At 41.3% G+C, this 26,306-nt stretch overlaps 1 protein-coding gene and 1 long non-coding RNA gene across 21 annotated transcripts in view; both read left to right on the top strand.

The window, feature by feature from the left end:
• Positions 1 to 26,306, top strand: part of LRRTM4 (leucine rich repeat transmembrane neuronal 4) — a 284,146-nt gene that overhangs the window by 148,401 nt on the left and 109,439 nt on the right. The window lies entirely within an intron of this gene.
• Positions 14,913 to 23,040, top strand: LOC125179725 (uncharacterized). Its single transcript, XR_007157423.2, has 3 exons — positions 14,913 to 15,023; positions 22,220 to 22,343; positions 22,900 to 23,040. It is a non-coding gene; the product is annotated as an uncharacterized lncRNA (long non-coding RNA).

Below are 26,306 nucleotides of genomic sequence, written 5' to 3'. Positions count from 1 at the left end.
GATAGAAAGACCTGAGTATTAAAGAGTCAAACAGCAGAAAGGGGACATAATGTTTAGTCATTATGTGCCAGACTTTCCAAAGAGAAAAGTATCTTCTGGGTAAAGACTGTTGAAAGTGAATGGGACTTGAGTATTTTGAATCGCATGATTCCACTTTGGATTTTCAAAAGAGTTTAGCATGTGGGATGTTGATTAGAGCCTACCAGAAAATGAAAGGAGGTGGGAGAAAGGAAATTATTTTCCTCTGCTGAAAGTTTTGATGAAAATGAAAAGCATTTTGCTTTCAGATTTGATTTGCTTAAATTTAGGAAACACAGGAAGGAACAGGTTTTTTTTTAGGAAGAGGAATAATGATGTACGAGCAATATAAAAAGCTCCAGACATTAGAAGGAATGCATTTTTGAAAAGCAGGGAAAGTCAGTCGGAGCCAGCAGACTTTCTTATTCTGGGTGGTCAGATACAACATGGTGCAATTGCTTGACCTTAGAGCACCATAGCCACGGAGCAAGACACAGGTGTGTGAGTACATTTTTCGAATAACGCTCTTCATTTTGGAAATGCTGAAATATGTAACACCTAAAATTCCTGGGTCTAAAAACCCAATGGCTCCCGTCCTTTCTCAGGGGAGCATTTTCCAGAGCGAGGTGATTACGTAGGTTCTGAGAGCCATGTGCCATCATCAAATACATGGAACAGCCGCGTGGCCTGACGTTCGCCTTTCCCTTATTCTTTTTACCGTGGCTACCTCTAGTTTGAAAGCCAGTGTCTCCTTTTTGTGAGCCTAGAATAGCTTCTCTGCAATGTTTGTCTTGGGTTGTGCATGAATTCCAAAAGCCAGCAAGGAGCATTGCTACCAAGAATTCACCTGTACGGTTCACTGAATAGAACTATGCCACAGCCATATGAGCACATAATTACTGTTGTCATAAGAAACAAAATATGGGCACAAACCCCAGAGTGTTCATTTCTGACTGGAATTTCTTGATCCATGTAAGCAGCTCCAAGAACAGACGAATCGATGGACTTGCGGCTTGCAGTCTAGTAGAGCAGCTGTGTACTTGGCAGGCAGAAAAAGCCAGTTATTATCAAGTTGTTTCTGTGGACTTCTTTCATTCTTTGTAAAATGTGTTCACAGCATTACTTGAGTGTTGTGAAGTGCAGTCTTAAAATTTCTCAGGTTAGTCTTCATGCATGCTTTTATCATCAAGGACATTTAGAAATTCTCTATTGAATCTCGCCCAGAGGAGCCAGAGACTCACCAGAATTTAGCCTGGATACACAACTAGAACAAGGGAATGTTATCCTGTGTTTGTGCAAGAATTCCCCAAAGGAGGAAGTATCCTTGACATCCATTTGCATTCTTTCTGAGCCATCCAGTCACCTTGGATGTGCTAGTCTGGCCCTTTGGTCTTTGCTCCTGTCTTTATTTTCACTGCAGCCATTAAGCAAGCTAATAGAAATAAAACTTGTCCTTTTTGCCCTCTGTTTAGCATCCTGCCTCGAGCACAAGAGTCATTGAGCATAATGTTCATCCAGTAAATACAAGTGAAAAGGATACTATTCATTTGCAGTTCTATTAGTGGAAGCTACGGTTAACAATTCAAATCTAGGGAGAAAGATAATTGCAGGAGCTGATTGCCAACCATCCTCCTATGTTGACTCACAGGGCAAAATGAGTGAGAGTGAGAAAGAGAAGCTAAAATTATAGTATAACTCTCTGAGGAATATTAATGTAATAGTTTTAACATGATCCTGCTCACGTTTTATCAAGTAATGTTAATAAAAAGGATGGCTCTGGTAATTTTTGCAATATTACATTTTCCTTGGAATAATTGTGACTTGACACTCACTTTGCAAACTAATGAAACTTTTACATTTCTGAATGTTCCTATAATTTTTGTTATTTAGGTGAAGATGATACCTCTGGGCTGAGAAAGTACATTCTGGAATTTTAATCTTGTTTGCTAAAATATTTATGTGCAGTACTCGGAAGATACCGTACCAGTGGAGGATCTTTGTTTGTGGGAACACGTTATGAAATCTGCGGGATTCCTTTGAGAAGCTCGTTAGCTATACAAAGGAGGTTCATTTTGGGTTAAGGCAAATGTAAAATTTGCGTTCTGGCCTCCGTCAAGAATCCGGGCCCCCGTGTGCCTTGCGTCGCCCTTGCTTTGTAGCGAGCAGATAGCCGCCTCCCTAGGGACCCAACCGTCTGCTCACCGGGGAGATTGCTGCAAGCAGATGAAACACTCGAGGAGGTAACAACAGAACCAGCGGAGCTTGGCTAAACAGCAGAAATCACGGTTCACTGCCTACGTGGCTAATTGTTGAATTGTTTGCAGACCCTGGGCTGAAGGTAAGTTTTAGCTTACTGTTAGACATGGTCTGCACGCCCTGTGCGGTGTTAATATTCCACCTGTGACAGGAACAGAGCGAAGATGCAGTTACTGTGAGCTTCAGCAGAAAAGTGACTGATTTCGGGACTTGGGCCACTTTCTCAGCTGCCTTAGAGGCAGGTCACTTAGTGACTGTGAGAACGTTCAAGAGTCCAAAAGCAGTAAGAACCATCTGTAAGTCTGATTTGAGAACAAGCAACAAGTATGGTGTTCCTGCTACGTCCAAGTAACTCGATTACTTGTTGCTTGGCTCAGCTCAGCCCGCACTTTGTAGCCTCTCTAGTTCATCTGTTGTGGGATCTCGTGTTCTGTGCTCTGTTTCCTTACCTGGAGAGCCTGCCCTGTAGGGATACAGTTGTTGGGCAGCTGAAGAAGTGCCACTATCCAGTGAGCAACTAGTAGTAAGTTACTGTTCTCTCAGCTGACTTAACTCCAAACCATGTGCCCTACGTGTCTAAGACAGACATCAACCTCCTCCCATAATGGGACAAAATGGGCTTTTGTGTTCTGTCAGTACGAAGCCAGTCTGTACTTTTCTCCATTCCCAGTGCATTTCTCTGTAAGCTCATTTTTAGCTCTGTCTTTGCCCCTTATCTTAAATCCAGGTTATTATTTGCTGCTGTTTGCTAATGCTTCCCCCCTGCATAGCCAATGCTTTTTGTACACAAAACAGAACTAAAATTTTCTATTAGGTTTACTTTTCCCTGTTATGTTAGGCTGCTTAATGAGGCCAGCCCAGGATAAAAAAAATATTAGCATCTGCTGTATGGAGCCGCACAGAAAGCTAATGCAATGCATTCAGGTAGGTCTTATGTATTCTGTCAAAAGAAGGTACCACCTGGGTGTTCGTTGCTGCAAATGAGATATAAAATAGTTTCACATTTCCCTCGGGTATCAGCACTGTTCACTCCATCAGACTGCAGTGGACAGAGATCCATTAAAAGTTTTAAAACTAATCATCTGCTCGGTTATGATAGCCTCACCCTGCTTGGCAAGGTATTGTCAGCCTTCCATCACTCTGTCAACAGTGCTGGTTTGCAGTGGTTAGAAGTGTAGCTATTTTTTGCAGCTATTAACAATCTAATTCTTCCAGCCTTGGTTCCTACCTGCCACCTTCTGAGCATGTGTTCGATTTGGTTTTGTAACACGTACGGTACCCAGAAGAAAAAGGTCAAGAAAGGATTTTTTCCTTTCCAACGTTACATCTTCAGTAGAGGGATATAGAGACATACAGAGGTAGTGAGCTAGCTGGATAAAATTGTTCGATTCTCCAATGTAACTGCAATGGTTCTTTCTGGAAAGCTGATGCATCAGTACATGCTATGTTGTAAATTAGACACAGTTCATTAGAAGCACACACCCCTCCCCAAAGAGACCTGAATTCTTTTCGTGTGCCTCCCAACTCTCATCGAGGTAAATAGCAATGGTACCTTGTAGGATCTGCGTTATGGGGATTTACTGTGTCTGTGGCAGATCCTCTGCACTGGGCTGTGTGATACAGAACATGTCCAAGTGGAGGACAATTGGGTGGTGGCAGAAGAAAGAATCATAAGATAGGCATGAAAATGACAGTATTTTAAAGACAGTAAATTTTTGTAGTATACCTTTCTGCTTAGTCACATGATCTAGAATTATTATTATTATTATTTTTATATAAAGGCTTACATTCTCATTTACTAGCATGACTCTCTGTTTAGACCCGTGTTTACCCATTCACATTTCACCTCCTAAACTTGGCTTTTGAATCTTGATACTTTTAAATAGACAGTATTTTGCCATGTGGTAAAATAGCAGGTAGATGCCCCCGTGCCCTTTAAGATGTGAAAGATACTCTGCATCTACCTTTTACCCTTCTCTACCTTTCTTCTACCTTTCTCTAAGATGCTATTGTCTCTTCTCATGAACTCAATTCAGCTGAGTCTCAGCTTTAAAAGTCTACACGTTATATTCTAAAACCTGTACAGATCAGAAGAGAGAATACTGTCCCTAGGAGTCTGCAACTCCCAGTGAGACTTTTTTTTTTAAGAAATGAAAGAGAGATTCTCATATAAAACAAAGATGCCTTGATATGGCATATATATCCAGTGTTGCTTCCACATTAGCAGTTTTTGAAGTGAATGTACTGATTCCGGTCAGGGCAGCAAAACATCTTTTAAAGAGGAGTTTGGCTCCTTAGAGGAACTAAAACTATATTTTTAATTTTTAAGGAAATTACTGTTTTTTCAGTGTGAACATGTAGGCACAAGAAAAGGAGGGTAGGAAGCTTTGTTATGTTAAAAGTCATCTTTTTGGTTGGGATCCAGTAACACAATCCAAGGTAAGAATTGTTTGTATCCTGATCATACGAAATTTCCTTGGGCTTCAGTTTTAAAACGTCTGCCACCAGAAGTATTGCAAAGCCAAGATACCTGAGAATTTCTGAGTGAAACCATAGTTGTAATAGCTAGCAGTAGTTCTTACCATATGACAGAGAGATCCTTAGTGAGGGACCCCTGTATTTTATCAATTGTATCATAATTGAGCTTTTTTTAAAATAAAACCTGTTTTCAGACGTTGGGGGAGCTAAACTAAATTCGGAATTGTTCATTAAAATGCACAAAGGCAGGAAAGCACGATATATTGTTAAAATGATTAATTCTGTGCACTCAATTAATACATTTTAAGGCCAAAAGGGACCATTAGAACATCTAGTCCAGCTTCCTGAATACGCAGGCTGCCAATTTCAACTGGGGTTACTGAGCCCAGTAACTTATGTCCGATTAATGCATACTGCCCAGGCAGTCATTCAGTCTTGATTTGAACACTTCAAAAGACAGAGATGCCTCCATTTCCCTTGGCAGTTAGTTCCGGTGGTTACCCACCTTCACTGTATAAATAACTGAATAAATCCTGACTTCTGGTTTGTATGAGTCTGGCATTTCATGTCCAGCTACTGTTTCTTTTGATATCTTTCTGTACTAGATTTTATAAATCTCCTTGGTGCTTCCTATTTGCTTTTTCAAAAGGTATGTATACATGATAAGCTAGCCTCTCTTCTTTTTTAATGGGATAAATAGATTGAGGTCTTAAGGTCCTTTGCTGAAGGCCATTTTTGCAAGCCTACCAATCATATTTGCCTTTCTTGTTGTACTTTTCCAATTTTTCAAAATCCTCTGAAAATTGCAGTACCGAACTGGACATCGCTGCCATGTAAATCCAGATTTGTTACATGCATTTCCTACATATTCTAGGATCCCAGTGATCCCAGCTTTATTTGCCAAGCGTGCAAGCACAGCGTAGAAAGCAACAAATAAGAGAAGGGATGTGCAGCTTCATGCATCGCAGAGGAATCTGCTCTCTGGGCAGTGAGGACTGAGTGAAACCAGCTATTTAATCGGCTCGAACACGTGAGTCAAATTGTGAAAGACGTGCAGCTGGAGTTGTGTGTGTATCTCCTCACAGGCGTGAAGCAAGAGAGGGGAAACTCAAGATGTGTATTTTAGTTACACCTTTCTCCTGGTACAAACTTACGTGCTGTTTCTGTTCATGCCGCTTCACGTCCTCTCTGCTTTTTCAAAAAGCTGGCATGTAAATTACTGATGAAATAGCCCACTACTAACCTTTCCTGTCCATTGCTTTGCCTGGTGTTGCAGAAGGAAGTTCTGCAGAACCTCACAAGGGCTTAGGGATCTGTATTATTCTGGAGCCAATTTGTCTCTAATGAGAGCTTTGCTTTTCAGTTTAGAGAGGACCCAAATGAGCCTGAAGAACTGGGTATTTACAGCAGTGAGTCAAGGAAAACATTGATTTCAAATATGCTCTCAACATCCCAGAACGTTCATTTTTGTGGGAGGATGAGTCAATACAATCATCTGATGCGTAGTAGTTTTAAGAAGGGAAAAAGGGGGAAAAAAAAGTGGGGGGGGATAGGCTGAATGTCTGAATGGATAACAGACTTTCTGCTTGAGTGATAAGGATTTTTAACTGGCCGTGCCCCACGTGGCTGGATTCTTTTAGCAGCAGCAGCCAGCAAAACGGCTGCTTTTAAAGCAGCTAAACAATATTCACTCCAAACTCCAGCAGCTTTAAAGTCAGCACCTTGAGAGTCCGGATTTGGGCTCTAATCCAAAGTGCTCCCATGAGGCCTGCAGACCTGACAAAACCTCTTAACCTTCTCCTTCCTTCTCTCTTTTTTCCCTCCTCATTCCATGGTGAAATTCAGCCCTGCAGAATGAAGCTTTATGGCCTTAATTTGTTTGGAGTGGGGAATTGCACTGTGATAAGGGCGGTGGACATTAAATTACTTAGCATGTGCAGATAGTCCCAAAAGGGTTTGCTTAGAGTAAGGTGCATGCTTAAAAATGTTGGTGGATGAGGGAGATAGGTAACGCATTTGCTGGAAACAGGCACCTTTTTCTTTCTTTGTATTCACGCTAAAAGAAAGGTTTTGCAGGGCGAGTGGCCATGTTACAACAGGAACACACTCAGGGTCCTGACGAGGTTCAGAAATTTGTCCACGTTGTTGTCTTTATTAAAAAGGAGTGTTACTTTTACCTCTGATTGCTCTGGTCTGCAGGTTTTCAGCTGGAGGAGTGAGGCGACAGAACCTCAGAAGGAGGGGAGAGGAATCTAAGAAAGCAGATCTTAATGGAAATGAAGGTTAGGCGGTCGCTGGAGCTGGACAGGGGCGATTCACTTCTCCTGGAGGCAGACATCAAAGACGACAGTCAGGAAAGGCCCTGCTGAGTACGTTAGGATGTCAGAGTACAGTGTTAGCTTCTCAGTGCTCAGTGCTTGCTAACCTTCTCTAGCAGCTATTGACACTTAAGCAAAGGACTTGCTCTTGCCTGATCCCTGATGATTTCTTCTCTTCGTCTTGTCACGGAAGCAGTGAAATCTGGGACATGCAGTAACATTTAGGAATGTTACAGCGTTTTTAGTTTTGTAACGTGAGAGCCTTTAAAACAGAATGCCCCTATGGCATAAAAATGTCAATTTTGTCTAGCACTTCGCCGAAACCAGATAGACCAACGATTTCACAGGTGATCTCTTGAGTCTCAGAACCTGGTTCTCGGCTCAAACAACTTTTGTCTTGACAACCAGGTAGAATGAGCACTTGGCCTGTTAGTGATCGGATGGCACTTGGGGTGCTTTGCTTTTAATATATTGAATTTGCACCAAACTTGGACACCCCAGAATTCCAGAGAAGTGGTAACTCTGCAGTCAATTTCAGTAAGTACTGTAATTTGGTTAAGTAATGTGGAGTCCTGCCTGAAATCTAAAAAGCAGGTGGCAAGCAGATGAACATCTCGTTTTGATGTGCTTCCGACTCTGAAGACTTTGTAGCTAGGAAAGGAAACCCAAGGAAGAATAGCACCTACCTCTGTTTATAAAGACTGAGAATAAAAGGAAAAAAAGAGGTTTATGGGAGAGAAGTTTGCAGAAGATAGCTTGAGAATAACAAATTCAGCTGCACGACGAAATAAAGAGTAAGGGGGAGGGTGGAACTGCTACAAAGCAAGCTGCTTTATGCATTCAGAGGCAAGAAAGAGTCTTCATGCTCAAGAGCTTAGGCTAAAAAGAGCTTAATCAAAGTCAATGGACAATTATAATGTTGGAACAAATGATGATAAAATACTGGATCTTGAATTTGATCCAAGGGAAGACAGAGGGGCCTAATGTTTTCCATAATTGATTTCAAGGCTCAGATGGGGAATACTGTGTATTATAGAAACATCAATTGTTCCGTTTTCTTAATAATTTAGACTGGCTGTTTCTTTGATAATGATGTTCTCGGCAGCTGTGAAAATAACATTCTGGGTAAACACAGGGTAAAGGCAAATGCAAGTACTTGACATCAGAAACAGTTAGGAAAGGTTGCACTTTTTGCAGCCGTGTTAGGAGTAAATAAAAGAAAATACAAGCGTTTGGAGTCCATTATTTAGTAATTTGTATGCGGATGGTTTCTCAATTACTTTTTGACTGCCTGGGACTGCAGGAGCCACACTTAGGGATTTCATGTTCAAACTGGATATTGTCAATAATACCTAACCTTTTCTGATAGATCTCAAGGTATTTTACAAAGGAAACCAGTATTGTTATGCTCATTTTGCAAAAGGGGAAATTGAGATACAGAGGCATGTATTGATTTGTTAACTAAAAACTCAGGGACAGAGCTAGGAGAAGAATTCAGGGCTGCAGGGTCCCAGCTGCTTTTAAAGCCACGTTTATTCCAAAAGGACTCTGCCCTTCCTTCACGGTTGCGGTGTACATCGTGCATTTCCCTTTGTGACTTTTCCACTCATCCGCTCTTACACCTAGCGTTAAGAGCAAGTCCTTCTGCTCAGGTAGAATGGAAAAGGTCCTTACAAACCCTGCTGATACCTGAAATTTCTAACACGTGCTGTTATCTTCAGTCTGTGTAGCCACCCCTCTTTGCCTTGCAGACATACACTTACGTAGCAGTCCAGAGGTGAAACTGTGACTCAGAGCTGTACCTGCAGTGCTTTGTATGTTGCGGAGAACCGGAGGTCAAATAGCCAAGAAAAAAAGGTATCAGACGTAACCATGCCTTGCCTGTGAACATCGAGCATCACTCACTTGGGCAAATTAATAATTTGTGGAGGTTGTTTTATTTGGTCTTTTTAAAGTAGCACAAGAATGACTGTTTTCCCCTGTGAAGTGATAACTTCAGATGACAACATCCTAAGAATTTGTAAGCAGGTCATACCAAGGGCACTGTTAATTGAAACATTAGTGCCAAAAGTTGAATATTTCAAATACCTTGGAACAAAAGGAGCAGTATCTTGGAGCTATATTTATTAAAGACATGGGCTTAAGGCTTAGGTCTTTATACCCATCCTTGCTATAATTCAGAAACTGTTGCATCGATATGCCAAAGGTGTTCCACCATCAAAGCGGTGTAATAACAATACACCTGGAACCTGTATAGCCAATTGTGTAGTCACAGATTTTCATAAAAAATCAGAATTTGAAGTTTGGGGTGTTTGACTTGGGTCTTTGTTTCTTTTTTGGTGAAACAAAACAGCTCATAGAAACAAAGAAAAAAGATTTCTTCAATTTTTACTAGATAACATTCCGGAATATGAAGGCCATCTATATTGAAAAAATACATGGACAGCAGTCTAATTGCCCCAGATTTTCCAATAAATTATTTCAGAAGTTAACAAAAAGATCCTTTGTATATTACACTATGCAACCCAGCTCAATATTGGGTTGCTTGTTGCCATAGCTGCAGCTCAGGAAAATGCATTTTTCTCAAAGATTTATCAACAGAGATTGCAATGTTTTAGCTCTGTGTAGCAACACACAATATCCAGTGTCCCCAAGTTGCATATAAATTCAAACACTAGGGAGTCATTCAGATCACATTTGAGCTTTGGTACATGTAGCGCAAGAATAGCATCTCACTGGTTGTCCATTAATGTGTCTTGTACTGTCCACTCAGAAGATACATTTCACCAAGGTAGATTCTGGGAAGAGAGGAAACAGTTTAATCCCTAAGGTTTCAAATGGTTAAACTATTTTGCCAGGGTATAGCCAGGATACACACAGCTCAGATTCATTGCTTTTTGCTCAGCAACTCTGAACTTTTGTGCTAGCCTGAATTTTAGAAATCTCAGATAGACCAGTGGCAATCGCTGTTAGGGAGGCTTGATTCAGCAGAGGCTCTAACATGCTTTCAGCTCCAGGGTGATGCAGTTTTAGAAGACAAAGGACATGATTTCAGTTGTTTATATAAATACACACATTTTCTGGTACTTCTCTGAGGTATATGTGAACATTTTCACTCGTTTGGGCTGGCCAATAATATAAGAAGCAGTAGTAACTCACCAGTGGCAGCCCCCAAAGACTGAATCCCGTGTCTGTCAGGAGGGAAGAGCAGCTCCAGTGTCTGGGGGGGACTGTACCTGTTGGGGGCAGATGCTGAGCCACAGCCATTCTGACATTTCCACTGGGAAGTGCACCCGGTCATGCTCACCTCTTCTGTCCATTCGGGATGAAATATAAAGAAACTGTTTGCTGGTGTAATAGCTTTAATCCTATGGAAGTAAGTGTGTAGAATACTGTTTAGTTAATGGAACTGGACTTAAAACATTTGAAATCTTTGAAAAGTCTTTCTTGGGAAAGTGTTTTGTTCTGGAGTTATCTAAGAATCGAGACAGGATTTTAAAGGCAGCCTGGAGGAGCTCACCTCTGTACATAAAAGTCAGGGGTGCATTGTTCTCACTTTGGCAAATGCAAATCTCCTTCCTATTCTCATAGTTCATTTTTAATACTCTTAGTCCTTCCTTCAACACAAAATTCTCTTAGAGAGATGTTATTTTTTTAAAAAAGTAATTCAGCTAAGTCAAATCATAGTTTATTGCTTGTCTTGTTTTATGAGTCTCAAATCCTTCCCCATCATAGGAATAATGCTGAGAGGTTGGAGTATGAAGGACAAGCCAGAGACACTGAACAGTAGGAGCCATTGTTTGCTTTAATATACATCAGACCCCACTGAAGTGTCTTAAGTGTTTTCTCCATTTCTTTCCCCCCCTCTTAAAGTTAACGACGCGTAAGGAAAAGGCTGATAATGAGCTACTTACTGTCAGGATCATGGTTTGGGGGTATAGTGTTGTTAGGGAGATACATTTATATTCTGGAGCGTTGTAAAATGTTGTTTTTGAGCAACACCTTTTGTATGGTCAGGGATGGATTTATTAACTGGCTGTACGCGTATGTATCTTGTTAACAACAGTTTGATTTATGGAGGTTTAAACTCGGTACATTTTCAGTGTTGCCTTTTGCTTTATTTCTGGGAAAGCTTGGTAAAAAGTGGAATGTATTTTTTCCCAGGAGTTGGGGATTTTTGATTTAACTCTTTGCTGGGTTCTGATTGTACATGCTCAGAATTAGTTTCTGGTTATAAGAGATACGTCATCAGACCACGTGGATGAAGTAGTTCTTTCTGGCATTAAGCTCCAGGAATCTGTGGGGAATAAAAGTAATCTTAATCAAGCACACAGATAACAAATTAAGAACCGGTATTAGCAAGCGTAACTATTAATGTATGTATGGCAGCTCTTATTTAAATTTGATGTGAATGTGATGTTAGAATCCAATGTCACTTCATTTATATAAAGAAACAGAGCCTTCACAACAGCATCAGAAGTGTGTTTAACCTGTTAGTGACCAAAATTATGCTCTCAAGGTGGTGTAAATACAGACTAACACGGGTATCTTCAAGAGAGTCAGTCTGCTTTTAAACAGATGTCACTGCAATTACATTTACAGAAGATGAAAACAGTAGAGAAACTAAGTGCTGAACAGACCAATGCTGATAATGCAAACCTTGTTTCTTCAGAGCAGTTTCATAATTGAAAAGGCAACCCTTATTGGTTTGACGTATTTTATACTAGTGAACTCTATCATGTATTTTGTTTTGAATGAGGGAAGGCCCTTGTTATTTCTGGTGCTTTCAAATGTTCCCTTTATTGTCGTATAAGTATTCATTGCAATTTTTAGCATACTACTCCTCATATCACTCCTATTTGCTTTTTACAGAGAGGAACTGAGACTGATAGACAGAATTACATGTTCAGAGTTGCACAGGAAGCTTGCAATCATGTCTCAGAAGCCTCAGATCATCTTTAAATTTCTCTGTGGCCAACTCATGTTGATGTAAACACCAGCTCTTCCTAGCTGTCCACTTCTTACATGCCTGCATTTCCATGTCCTTGACATGAGATTTATACCACCATTATCTGTCACCCCTCAATTTCCCCTGATAATGTTAGAGAACACAGAATTTTTCTTCCTTGTGTAAACATGAAATATTGCTGGATTTAAATAATAGAACATTTCAGGCAGGGAGGACAATGTGACAGATGTTCATACAAGGCTTTTGAGCAGCTATTGCTTTTGTCCAGAGAATGATGTTTTTTTGAGCTATATCCTCAAACTTCAATAACTATTTTCCAAAAACATATTTGAACAAAATAATATTGTGCCTTCCAATACATTAATATAATTCCAGACCTTGTCATTTCTTCTCCTTTGCGTGTTAAGTGAAAGCTGGCTGTTTGCATTATCTGCTGGATAATGTGTAATGGCTATAGAGATGAAGGGTAAAGCAGCAATCTTTAATATAAATTCTAGTATCTAAATGTTAACTACGAAGCTGCATTAAGCAGAAATTACACAGAAAGGAGCTACTTGCTTTAGTCTGTCATATTTTCAAGAACTAAGTATTGCTGATTCGTAATCATAATTATATTGTTCTTTAGTCTTTTGTACGTAAGGGAGAAGACAGAGAGCAGCTCTGCTCTTAGGAAATGCCTGAAATAGCCTCCATGGTTGCTTTGTGCTTCAAGGGCTGCTTAGGGGTTACTCTAAATTTGTCTGCCTGTCCCCTGAAGACAAACTAGCACCTCCAGATACTCAGAGAGCACAGCATGTGCTGGCTGCATCCCATCTCACCCACAGGATAAATATTCCTTCCCTACAGCATGATTCTCTGTTCTGCTTTATTTCAGAAGGAGCGAAACGTGGCTTAGTTCGTATCGGTTGAGCAGACTGTCCGCTCTTTCAAGTCAGCACAGGCAAGGTCACTCAGCACCAGTGAACCTGGGCCCAACAAGGGCAAATCTTGCGTATGCTTTTCCTGATGCCAGTTTCACTGTCTGTCTGCAAATGATCTATAGCTGTAGTTACCCTTCTTGTAGTACTAGTAATTGAGTAGAGGTAGAAGGTGTAAGACAACTAATTAGAAATAGTTTTGCACCTACCTGGTGACACAAGCAGTAATGTATGTATTGTTCATTTCTTCTGAGGACTTTGGATGGCTTTAGGTGAGTACAGAAAACACGTATTCACTCGGTATGTTTGGGATGTTGCAGACACAAAGGCAGCGTTGATAACTACAAGTGAACTGTCATGATAGTAATTTTAAATTGTGCATCATGACAGAAGTAGTAACAATAATGAAAAAACTTCCAAAATTGTATTGGATTCTGTAAACATAATGTTATTTTAAAGAAGTTACTTCTTCCGTAGCGAAGAACCTCTTCCAAAGAGTGCTTTGTCTACTGAATGTGGTAATAGGGATTAACTGTCCATGATACAGGATGCTTAATAGACATGTATGATTACGATTTTCCAGAATCCTAAGGAATAATCCTTATCTCCTATTTACGTTTAGTGGGACTTGGCCAACGAAATTCCTTAAATTCTCTGAAAAACTTGTCCAGAAGAATATTCTGTTTAATGGTCTGTGTATTCCAGGGCACATTTACAAAAGAAGAAGGCTTAAAATGTATGCAGTCTGCTCTCCAGTCTAGCTCTCTGATCGTGCTCCTGTCATGCACATGAGCATATACATCTCTTCGTCACTATAAATCACTGAGCTTCACGACAAATTGAGATCTGTATGTGTAAATACCTGTGTATTTATATGCACAGAAACTGAACCGTAACAAAAGTACATAGTTATTTATAAGATATGGATTTAATTTCCAGTAGAAGACAAGCCCTGACACATATTTTTTTTCCTGACTGTGCATCCTGTATCTTACTAATCATTCTGTTACTGGGGGGAAGGGGGTGGGTTCACTGAAAATAAATTGTCCTGTTCTTAGGCTGATTAAGGTGACAGGTCCTATAGTGTAATTGCTGTTGCTGTTCCTGTTCTGAGCAGGAATAACCAGCATTTACCAGCTGCAGACATGAAGTTTGCCAATGACCGGCCTCTGGCAGCGCTGCGTGGGCCTTGGCTGCTTCAGGTCAGAGTTTTCCTTCCAGAGATGGAGCTTTAACATAATTCAGGAGCAGATGTCATATCTAAGCAGTTTTTATTTTTGCAGAGTAACAGATGCAAGGGGACCTCACAACTGAGAGCAGAATTTCTCTTAGTTACTTCAGTGAGCTGTGTCTCTCTTAACTCATCATCATGGGCATATTGGTGGTCTGAGGTGGGAAATCACAGCTTTCTGGAGTTCTGTCATGAGCGTCTTGTCCCTCGCTGCGCGAAGCCGGCACTTGGGCGGCCTGCGAGCCTGAGCCCTGCCTCACAGCAGCTCCCGCCACAGGCGGCGGCTGGGGGCTACAAAATGGCGGCTGCCGGGAAAGTTCCCTAGGTGAGCTGAGAGAGAGGAGCTGAGCTCTGTGAGGGCTCCTTGAGGCCTGGCCTCTGGTATGGCTGCGCTCCCAGACAGCCCTTGGGCTGATGTTAAGGGCAAAGGGTTGCTCTGCTGGCCTGTGGACAGTGAACGAGCTGTTAGGGGGAGACGAAAGCTGTTTGAGGCAAAGCTTCATGCTGCCCCAAACATCACGTGTTTGCCTTTCACCTTTGTTGAATCACTATTTTTTAAAAAATTATATTTTTTGATAAGCTGTACAGTTCTGAAGGCTTTCCGTTCATATCCAGGCTTCACCACCTCCAGCTTCTGCTCTGTCCCATAGCTGTGCTTTTTTAATACAATTGAAAAGTCTCCTCCTCACTCTTCCTACAACCGTCAGCCCACTGTGATTGTTTTCCTTGCACAGGCCTCTTAATACAAGATTTTTCTGATCTCCCTCTTCCCCTCCAGCCTCAGGGCCCTCAAATCCACCACCACCACCCCTCGTTGGATCCAGGCATGCAACAAGGTATGGTGTCCAGAAAGTGGAGATGCTACAAAGTTCCTCCCCATGCCTTCCAGTCCCGCTCTCCTCCCTGTTCCTCCTTCCCATGCTCACACGAGGGAGGAGAAGCAGGTATGAACCAAGCGAGATATGCACTGGAAAAATGCTTAAATGCTCACAGCTGAGCTTATGGAAGGCCACCCCTATGGGAGCAGTTGAGGGAGGACAGAAGTTGTTCGCAATGGGCGAGCTGGTGTCCCTCACCCCAGCCTGGGACCCTGATGGGATGGCTCTTACCTGCCCTGTGCCTCTTTGCTGCCACCTCCTGTCTCCAGAGGAGAGAGCTTTCTGCTGTACAGGAGCAAATTCTTCCCCAGGTTTGCTGGGAGCTGTGATCTTTGGGTGGAAGGTATTGCAGCTGACAGATACATGGTTCTTTAGCAGCTCGTTGCCGTTTCTTTCACTGTATACTGACTATTAAGACAAGTAGTAGTTTAAAGGGTATTCACAGCAATATCCAAGATGGTTTAAATCGAAATGTCAATGTATTTTAATGATATGCCAAAGAATAGTCATATGAAATCCTGTGTTTTATGTAATGTGGTAATAACTTTCCTGTCAAAACCTATTGACACACCTTAATTTTGACTTATTAGCGTCATGTCGAAGCTCCTGATTGACTTTTTAAATTCCAGGCTTTGAACCTCCTTGAAAACAATCTGTAAGTCAGAACAAGTCATTCAGCATCACATCTGAAGCTTTGAGCTCCTGTGAAATGTTTGCACGCTATCACCAATGGTGTTAGTGTACAGACAGACACAGAGATGATTGTGTCCCGACCATGTTTGACTGCGGGGTTGTTAAAAGTTAAAGAAAGCAATAGAAATCATGATCAGTATTAGCTTTTGTTTCTGCTTGCATTACCACACTGCCTGCAGCCAGGTTGCAGTTTCCAGGCAAATAGGAATTGCCCAAAGCTGTTTACCATCTAGCTTTGTTAAATAATTCTTAGGTTTTACCTTTTTTTGAGAAACATTCAATCAGAGCTGTACTGAGTGGGAAGTAGAGGCCATTTAGTGTTGGTACTGGCAACTACTTGAGTGAAAGCTGATCTTGGAATTAAATTATGACAGCTAATAAGTGCAACTGTGAATTCAACACTTCTTTACTTCTGAATAGCTCCCTTAAAAGATTTAATACAATTTTAAACAATTTGTTTTTTATCCTATTGCAAATAGATCCACGAATAAAGATTACCAAGTGCAGAAAGGCTGTCACAGCACTCAGGTTCCCGTGAAAGTCTTTAGGAGATCAGGCAAAACTTAATGTTTCATCTTCCCTAAGCACTCACTACAGGATAACAGATAAAGGCTACCTAAGCTGAGCTCTTGGGGCTACAGGAATTATTCAGTCTTGATGAAAACCTAAAGAGAGGTAGGAAAAAAAAAAGAATCTTTCACAGTTTAACTTGTTGCCCAGTGTAATGTTGTCACAGTTAGAGGAAGTCTTTTGAGATCCATCTGCTAGGGCTTGCTATAGGTAAGAATATAATCTTTAACGGCTTCTTAAACATTGGTCTTTTTTTCTCTTTTTCCTTTGCCTACTCTGTTAACTTACAGAGAAAGATGCCTATGGGTGCTACACGGTTGTTATTGTAGAATTGCAAGGGTTCCTACGTAGCAAGTCTCTGACGTGGGGCTGGATCCTGTCTGAGCACAAAAATAACAGCTCTGGTTCGGGAAGTCACATCGCCGCAAGAAGACAGCGTATGCTTCCCATGTTCTTACGCTCCTTGATAGCGTGTAGTTCTAACAGAGACAGGATATTGACTGAATTGGCTTTTGGCTTGATGCAGTAGGTCTGTTCTTATCCTTGTTCTCTTCCTCAGGCTGGAAGTTTTAATTCTTGCAATACAGTAAAGCAGGGAGAAAAGCTGCATTTATGTCTCGGCTTTCCCTTCCTTACAAGCTGGTTAGGCAGGTCAAATACAGTATTCCGCCCACTTCCAGCTCTCTGTCAGTGAGAGGGGAGATGATTTGCATGTAGTGATTGCTTGTGTGCTGGAGACTTGAGGAAAACTATGACCTGATGCTATTTACTGAATTGCAGTCTGATATTTCCCCCCTCGTTCTTGTTTAGATTAAATTAGCACTATGGACATGTACCAAAGATGTTCAGCATATAATGTTGGTAATGCGAAAGCTGCGTGAGTTTAAAATGAAGTTATCCATTTCTTTAAGAAAACAATTATGCTGTTGTTCCCAAGCTTTCATATTTAATATATTATGGAGAACAAAATATTCTTAGTCGAGAGTTCAGAAAATGAGCTTCCAGAAGAACCTGGAGATACCTAGAGCATGGCAGCATTTGCTGATGGTGGTCAGTGGTTCATTCGGGCAAAAGTTTCCATTTAAAGTGACCCTTTATATCACTGTTTTGCATTCTCTCCTTTTTACTTTCAAAAAAGTAGCAATTTCTGGTATCGATGACCAAACAGAAAGATCCTCGAGACCCCACATTAACCTCATAGATCCGTATGTGATATACAAGAAGGTCCTGAGCTGGTGTGGTGACAGCCGACAATACAGCCTCGTAGGTTAGAGAAGACCACACAGGACACTTGGCAGCATCTGGTAGAACACAACTACATTGACAAGAAATAGATATTATGACTAATAAGGCTCTCCTAAAATCCTTTTTTCTGAGGGGCTGTGCAAACTAGTAATGCCGCAAAATATGAAGTACTAAAGGGAAACGGTGCTGGCTCATCTCTCTTTTTTGCCTGCTTTTACTGGACATGTCTGACAGCTTAACAAAATGTGCCGTAATCTGCAGTAAAAACTGAAAGCGTGCCTTCTGCTTATTGTGGGCCAAATTGCCTGCTATGTATGCTACAAAGCTCTATTAATTTCGAGAGGATTGCATGGGATATAAATGCAGGCAGCCCATGATTCTCAGTCTCTGGAGTGCTAAATTTTGAGCATAGCTGAAATCTGAAATGAAGGTCACTGGCATTACATGCTTTCATTAGGAGTAAATGTATGTGCCAAAGTCTGGGGCACAAGGCATTTGTTTTAAATGCTGCGTCTTACCATTAGCAATCACATAAATAATTCAAGTGTTGTGATGTCTGGACCGAAGTTTAATGTTTGAAACTAAAGCTCAGCCCTGGAACCGAGCACGTCTTTAACACGTAGGTCATAACTTTTCTGTGTTCCTGTAGAACTTGGAGGCACTATCCGAAACGAGAGTCCCAGCAGGTTTAGACGCACACTTCATGGGCAATGCTTGATCCCAAAGCCTCGAAAAGCTATGTGGATCAGCCAGACATGCATGTCAGATGGCAGTTTTTCTTCCCCCACTCAAGCTTTGCCATTCCTGCTCAGCTGGTGGTAGTGGGGGCCTGGTGGGTGAAGGAAATAGAGGGACTGATCACAGAGTACACAGGAATGTGCCTGGATTATGCAAAGCAGCACAGTGCAAAATCTCATGCTGTAGTTCCCGGGGGAGCAGGTAAGTCTGTGTGTTGCAGTGCATTTCCTAAAGCCAGGTAGGCTCAGGTATGGTGCTGAGCTGAGGCTGTCCCTTCTTTTAGCAGGGGCAACTGTATTGCAGTTAGCACTGTGCTGGGGTTACCTTTCTGGAATTTACCAGTGCGTTAGAATGATCGCTCTGCATAGCGAAGGTCTTATTCCCCATTACCTATGCCTTTGAAGTAAGAGAGAGAAGAAACAAAATAACTGCACAACCCTGCAGTGCATTTTCAGAGCAAAAGATGTAGGTCTGGCTGATAGTAGCTTTTTACCTTATTGTAAAAATGCAAACAAACAAACAAAAAACTGGTGCTTTCCCTACACATTTTCCCAGAGGGATGGCTCATATTCTTCAGCATCTTTCAGCTTCAACTCTGACTGTTCATTGAAAAATGGCAATTCCTGTTGTATCCACCCTTAATTCTTCTGTCCTGATGCATTTTTCGTTATTTCTGTTTTGTATATTAGTCCCTTGTTACGATAAATGTGTCTTTGTTCCTATGAGCTAAGGACCAGAGGTAGCTTACACGGTGGGGGATGCTCTAGTGGTTTGCAGGTGCTCTCTCTGAGGTTCATTATTTTGCGACAGGACGGCACAGCTTGTCCTAAAACTGTCTGATAATGAGGCCTGACTGAAGTCTGTGGTAATTCAGCAGCTGCTGGACATGCACTTGAGCTGCCGCTGCAGCAGGAATGGAGCAAGTACAGTGGAAAAGGAGCTGATTGGAAACTACTACATCTATACTACGCTGAGACCTGAGTGTTATAGAAAATAATCTTTAGTGTTCATGCTCATAGCTAGCTCTTTTAAACCCTGTTTGTGAGGGTGTGACTGCATTTTCCTAAGACTTTGTTCTTCGGAACCTGTTTTTCAAATAAACATAATACTCCTAACATTATACAGAAGCAAATTAGATTTATATGAAAGAGTTCAATGAACAGCATTTTGAATGGGATCCATAATGGGCTTTTTAATTAAATGAATATAGTCATTTCATAGAGGCAGTTCTCATTAGCGTGGCAATATTGAGATGACCATTTCCTTCTAATTGTATTGTGTATTTATATAAGAGGCTCTGGTTTAGGTTTGATTTGAACAGATTTATATGTGATTGTGTCTTGACACCTAGTGCACATATAAAAAGTAAAATCGCTCTGCTTTCCAAATGAAGCTGTTAAATATTCAGTAAAACAAATGACAGTTGTTTACTGTAGCTTGTCTTAGTTGGTGTGTGTACACATTGCAGTGTGTACCTATTGCAGTATATATAACCACAGCTATTTAAAATTCCTCTGCCCAGAAGAGTGAATTTTACTAAATTGCACTGAGTTCCCGCTGTAAAGGAGATGAGACACGATTTCTGTTCCAATTGAGAGGCTTTAAGGGACTGTAAATTTCCAGCAAAATTTGGAAAAAAGTCTTTCTCCCAGCTTTTTCTTTTCCTTCCCCCATGCATTTCCATGTGTAATACAAAACAGTTACATCTTTTCCTTTACTAACAGAATCATAATTCCCTCTTCAGAAGATTAAGTTTCCCTCTTTTCCACTGTATTTGTCCATCTGCTCTATTTTGCTGCTCGTAAGTCAGCAGGATGGAAGTTCTCCATTTCCCATTCCCAGTCTTTCCTTTTCCTTGGTACTCCTGCTTTAATTGGGAAGCTTTCCTTTGAAATAGAATGGGGACAGCACAAGTTCTTGGAGAAGTTTGAATTCCTTTTTATTTATTTATTTATTTATTTATTTATTTATTTATTTATTCTTTTCTCTTTTTTGCCAAAGGGTACGTGTTAATGAGTTCACTGATGTCAAACTTAGAGTACTCCGGTGCTGAGAGATACTGTCTGAACAAAACTCACTGCTCGCATTTTGTGTGTGATCCAAGTCCTGTCTGAGAAGGAAGAGACCGCTACCGGTCACTGAACTACCTCAGTAGCTTGCAGCAAGCTCTCTAAATGCTGACAAACATTGTTCATGTTCAAAAACGTCCATCTGGACTCCGAGTATTTTTGTGTTGTCAGAAGCCTAAAACCCCAATCCGCCTCCAGCGGGCGAGTAGTTTAAACAGTTAAAGCTGTGAAGCGCCTCTGTTTTAACGACACAGCTGCACAAGTGCTTTTATAGGAAGAGCTAAAAATGTCAAAGCACAATTTAAAAATGTTAATTAAGTTTCAGTCTTTGTGGACAACATTGTTAATCACAGTAACTGAGTACAACAGCAACCCTTGGTGTTCTCCGTGTCACATCTTATTGAACAACAATTCAGTCCCACTTGGAAGTGTCACTTCAGCATGCTCTAGTCAACCTTTCCGTGAAGAAAAAAAATCACTTAATATTGGTTCTTTGGCCAGAAACCTTTGTGAAACATCCAACATTAGTTGGGAAATTGTATCTTTTTCATTTTTCCTCTTCTCCAGGTTTCTCAGTTTGGGAACACCGTCTCTTGTAGTATCTCTGTGATCAGCAGGGTCTGGAGAGGAGGCAGAAAGAGCAAAGGGCTAGAGGAGAGCAATCGGTTCTTCCCTTTCCCTCGCTCTCCCGAATCCTTTGACTGCCCTTCCCGTGTCACTCGGCGTGTCTCAGCATCGCTTCACGCCGCATGTGGCAGGACAAGCTGAGGCTGTCGCTCCTGCATCCCTTTCTGCGACCCCGCAGCCATGCCTGGCTTTACTGACTGGCGCACCAGTTGCTTTCTTCACAAGTTGTACTGTGTGTATATCTGCTTTTCTTTAGGCCCCTGACCTTGATAATGATGTATAACGTAGTGCAGACCTTTACACTGAGGTAAAGAGTCTTAAATTACTTGCAGTATGTTTTACTCTCCTCATTATATCACCTCTGTGAGCCTTGAGCTAGGCCTGGGTATGAGATTTGGGCACACGCAGTAGCTTACATATCCACGCAGTTTTTCTTACATCAATGCTGCCTTCTATTGTTTTCCTCCTTTAATTTTAATTTCTGCTACTCTAAGCTAATGTACGTTATTTCTCTCAGCTGTCAAGTCCTGGTAGAGGGTTTCATTCTGCTAACTGTAATAACATTTCTTTTTTTTTTTTCGTTTTTATCAAAGTTGCAGCTTAAATCAGACTTGCTTTGTTCTCACCACGGAAAGGAGGATGCTTACAAGGCTTCCTGTGTGTGCACACATATCCTAAATGCATTTTGCATGTATGCTTTTCAGCTGTCTAAAGGATAAGTGGAAACAATTTGGGGGAACACTACACTTTATTTAAAGAAACAAACAAACAAAAAATGGATTGTCCTTCAGTATATGCCATACTTCAATTAATTTGTGTGTAAAAAGTGAAGTGTGCAGCATGGCATTTGTGCTGGGAGTTCTCAGCCCTCAGTAGGCCGACAATTAGGTTGTACAAAAGCTCTCCCTCTCCGAAGCATTGTGCATTTCCTTCTGAACGTCAGCATACGAAGGATTTAGATACAGGAAGGCGACAAGACTGGAGCTGTAGAGCACCACAGGAGCCTGCTGCCATCAAAAAGTAGTACGTCGAGCGGAGCAGGAGTGTGTGCCTGGGCGTATGAACAGAAAGGAGTTGAGCCCTGTATCCCCTCCTGCTCCGTTAGGAACAGCTAGCACCATAGCCGCAGGCTTTCTGCAACTTCAGCACTTGATCTAAGGTCTGTTGGTCTGATGTAGTTTCTTCCTAAATATTTTATTTTTTACTTTCTAGAGCACTTACTGCTGGGATGCTCAGGCCGTAAGAGTGCTTCAGCAGACAGTTTGCAAAACCTTGTGCACCTGCATGAATTTATTCAACACTCCAAATTACCTGTTTTGTAATGCCACGACACAGGGTATGAACTGTGATTTATTTATTTTTTCTTGCTGGTAAACTCTGCTAGACGAGCCATTTCTATTCCATTTCTTTAAGTGAAATACAAAAGGGTAGATATTTACTAAGAATTCAAACAACAGTTTCGTAGATGTCCTTGCAGTGCCCCAAAGCAGAAACAGTTCTGGTTCCAGCGTTAGATAATATGTGTCACCGTTTCCTTTAATTTAGTTAATGAAATGGAAATTTTTGCTGGTGAGGGTTTATTTTTTTGTTGTTTGTTTGTTTATTTGTTTGGTTTTGCTCCCGTTTTCTCACTCTCTGCGAGCGAGGGTTTCTGAGAGCTGGGGACTTGCCTCGAAACTGCCTACAGTAGGTGCTTCGCCGTGCAGCTTTGTCATCCTGTCTTGCAAATTCCACAAACGTCTACAGGCTTCTGTTTGGGAAAGGTTCCTCTTTGGAAATACCGAAGCGTTTAAATTTTGATACCTCAAAAAGAACCATTTGGAATCAATTGATGACTTTGAACCTTTCCTTGTCAAGGAAATGTCTTCCATGTCTTAGAAATGTCTTTCCAGGTCTTGTCAAGCATTGCTGCTCCCCGCAGCTCTGCCCCTGTGGAACAAGAGTGAAGCTTCGAAACTTTCCTTTCGGCATCAGTGCCTGCAATGCAGCCTTTTTCGACGTATGTACAACACTCTTCATGATTCAAGGGAAACATAGGTACTCACAGCACACTGCAGGGGACCTGGCCTCTGTCATCAAACTCAGACCGCGCTAATTGCTATTAAAAATAATGGTATTGGAAACGTCTCTCTCCTTTCACCACTGCATACAAAATTTTACCGCTGTTAATTTGTTTGTTCCTTCTTTGACTGTTCGTAGATCCTTGACAAAGTGTTTATCTGGGTTGATGTGAGAATCTAATAGTCAATTATATTTTAGAAAAAAACAGAAAATGGAAAAACTGAGTACAAGTAAAGAATTTTATATTAGTTAACTGATAAAATGTTTCAAAATGATTTTTGCGACTTTTTTGTTTATTGTCCTCTAGTTTTTGAAAGCTACCTGAATAGAAGGCCTTTAATTAACAAATTTTTTGCCTCAATCTATTACCTTTCACAACTGAGACCTCAGTGTTGTATCAGCTTTAATTAAATGTTCTCAACACCTCCATCAGATGGCAAGGCATGATTGCGAATATATTGAATATGGGATTTCCAAAATCCCACTTTGTTGATCTAGCTCTCCTCTGACTGGAGTCGACAATTAGCATTCTCAGTGACTTGAATTAGAGCAGATGAAAGTCAAAACAGAATGTTTTTGCAAACCTTACCCTAAATGCAATCTTTTCCTCAGGTGATGGTCAGGTGATGGTTTTTGAACAAGAAAATGAAGTTCTTCATGGTCCATTTTAACCATTTCTAAGAGGCGAGCACACAAGTAGAGGCTGTTGTTGCAGGGAGGGAGATAGGTTTGGATTAACTAGTTAGCTGATGATAAGGCTGCATGGATTTCTTTGTTGTTTGCAGGACAAGAAGTATGAATTCTGAAGTGAGGTACCTATAGCATCATCTGTGATTTTTTTCTCAGCTGGAAGTAAACGGTCCTATAAGCATTCAGTGGTAAATAGCTTTACAGCGTCAATGATTTTCAGATAAGTGCTGAAATCGACTTGGGTGCTAATAAAATGAACTTGGACAGCTAGGAGATAGAGGGGAAAAAACACAAATTATTTGCCTGAGTCCACTCTTAGAGCCTGTCAGATTTTAAGTGTAGATCACTACATTTTGGTCTGTGATCAAACTGGTAGAATCGGGAACTTTTCTTAAGGTTCTGAGCCGGCTGTACTGACTTTGGTGCTTTCTAGAGTTTGGCATTTCTGTGTATCGGGTGCTGGGTGTCCCATGAAAATAAGACTGTTTGTTTTGTACTTCCAATTGGATAGAAATATAACTAAAATTATGCTGAAGACAGTTTCAAAATTGCATTTAAATGAAGTTACTGCTATGAAATGCTGCAGTGCTGGAGAATGAAATACTAAGTATGGTTGCAGTGCTTAAAAGCAATAAAGGAAACGATACCAAAATAAAATTAAGAGAAGAAGCATCAAAGCTGTGTTAGAATAGCTAATGTACTCAAGCCTGGTTTGTAGAACTGCTCCAGGAGGCTCTATTTGAAACCTGATGGTCTTGGCGACCTCATTACAGAGAGAATATCGCAAAACTGGAGAAAGCGGTATGGAGGGCAAGCTGATCAAAGATACAGCAGGGGAGCCAAATCTCTGTTTGGGGGAAATTCAATTGTAAAGGAGTGGGTATGATGCGTACCAGTGGTCCTGCGTGCCTACTGCAGTGTTTCTTCTTCATTTAAGTGTGCAACAGGTCTGTGTTTCCTGCTGGTGGAGCACCAGAATGGAGGTGATGCTCTGTGGAGATCAGATCTGCTCTTGTTCAGAAAACAGTAGATTAGGAGTACTGGAAAAGGGCAGGAACTACTTGAACCCTGCTGTAAAATAAAGCTAGCTAAGGTGGAGGGGGTTCGTTTCCCTTTGATTTTCTCCGTAGGGAGGTTTTCAGCTTCCATGAGTTTTTAAATAATCTGGAGTAGTGGTATTTGCACAGAGGACTTTTTCATTTGGTTTCCCCCACCCAGAATGACTCGTTCTCATACTGATACTGTTAGAAGACCAGTAGTAATAACGGGTTCTTGAACCATCTGTTAGCCTCGCTTTGTTTACAGGGCACCCAGCACGGACAATGCTCGCAGTCTCCAGTTCTGTCTGCGCTCTAGAAGAATCTGCTGCTGCTGCCATCCCTAGTTAACAGCACCATTACGGACAAAAAGCAAGCTGATTCACCCTTTGTGTACTCTCACAACACAGAACTTCCTAGGTTGTGATTTGTAGGGCACTGGTGTTTCACGGAGAGCTAGCTGTTCCTTAGGATCAGCTCGTCCTCCTTATTTCCAGCAACTAAACTGCATACATGGAACCGTGCTCATCTTAAATATTTTCTTAACATCACTACACAAACATCTGCTGTAATAGCACTGTCATCTGATCGTTTGTAAGAGGAGTGAGTAAGGATTGTCAAAGAAGAAAAGGAGCAGGATTGTTCTTAATAATACAAAATCGGGGTCCAGAAGGCGAAGCTTTCTACTAAAAATGTGCACCATGCTTAGAAAGACTAAAAGCCTTATTCTAATCCTAGTCAAAGATCAATCTCATAATCTTTTTGACAGTGGAAACTGACTAATCATCTGAATAAAATTCAAAGCCCCTGAACCAAAGGCAAGAGTAAGAACCAAGCATCATTTGGAGGGGTTTTGTTTGTTTTGGCTGTTCCTGATTGTCCCTTTCTCTTCCCCTCTTTTCTTTATTCATCTTCTTCCCCACCCCAGAGCTAGAAGGGAAGAAAACTACAGCAGAAGGTTGTTCTGGTGTTAGTTAGAAGTGCAACAGTGGGAAAGCGCTTCAGGAGATAAAAATTCTCAGAACTTTTGGGTCATATGGATCTCTAAGGTCTGTCTTTAGGGCACTGTTGCATAACAAATAGGAGTTTCTTCACTTAAGCTACTAGCCCGGGATCTGTTAGAGGCTTCTGCCACGTTTGGGAAAAGTTTTCTGTTTGTAACATTTTGAATCCATTCCTCAGAAGATGCATTCAGAATTAGCTCTTGTTTCTGTTTTTGTTTTTGTTTTCCTTCCCTTTAGGAGAGCTGCACTGGATGTGAACCATCAGGGAGAGGGACACCACAGGTACAAAACGCATTGCTGGCTTCCACCAAAGCCGGGTGGCATCACTGGGGGACCTGCTCCGATGTAGCTCGCACAGCAGTGGCAGTGAGGGCGTGCTGTCACTGATTTCAGGGTTGAGAGCATTTCCTAAATGCCTTTGGGTCCCGCTTAACTTGTACAGACTGTCTGATTTGTTTCCTCACAGCACCGTTACGGTAGTTCAGGTACTCCAAACACAGGTCCTGT

The sequence above is a fragment of the Anser cygnoides genome, chromosome 26 (assembly GCF_040182565.1).
Source record: "Anser cygnoides isolate HZ-2024a breed goose chromosome 26, Taihu_goose_T2T_genome, whole genome shotgun sequence".
NCBI classification, from domain to species: domain Eukaryota; kingdom Metazoa; phylum Chordata; class Aves; order Anseriformes; family Anatidae; genus Anser; species Anser cygnoides.
Note: the sequence above shows the minus strand (reverse complement) of the source record. Positions and strands in the feature narration are given on the sequence as shown.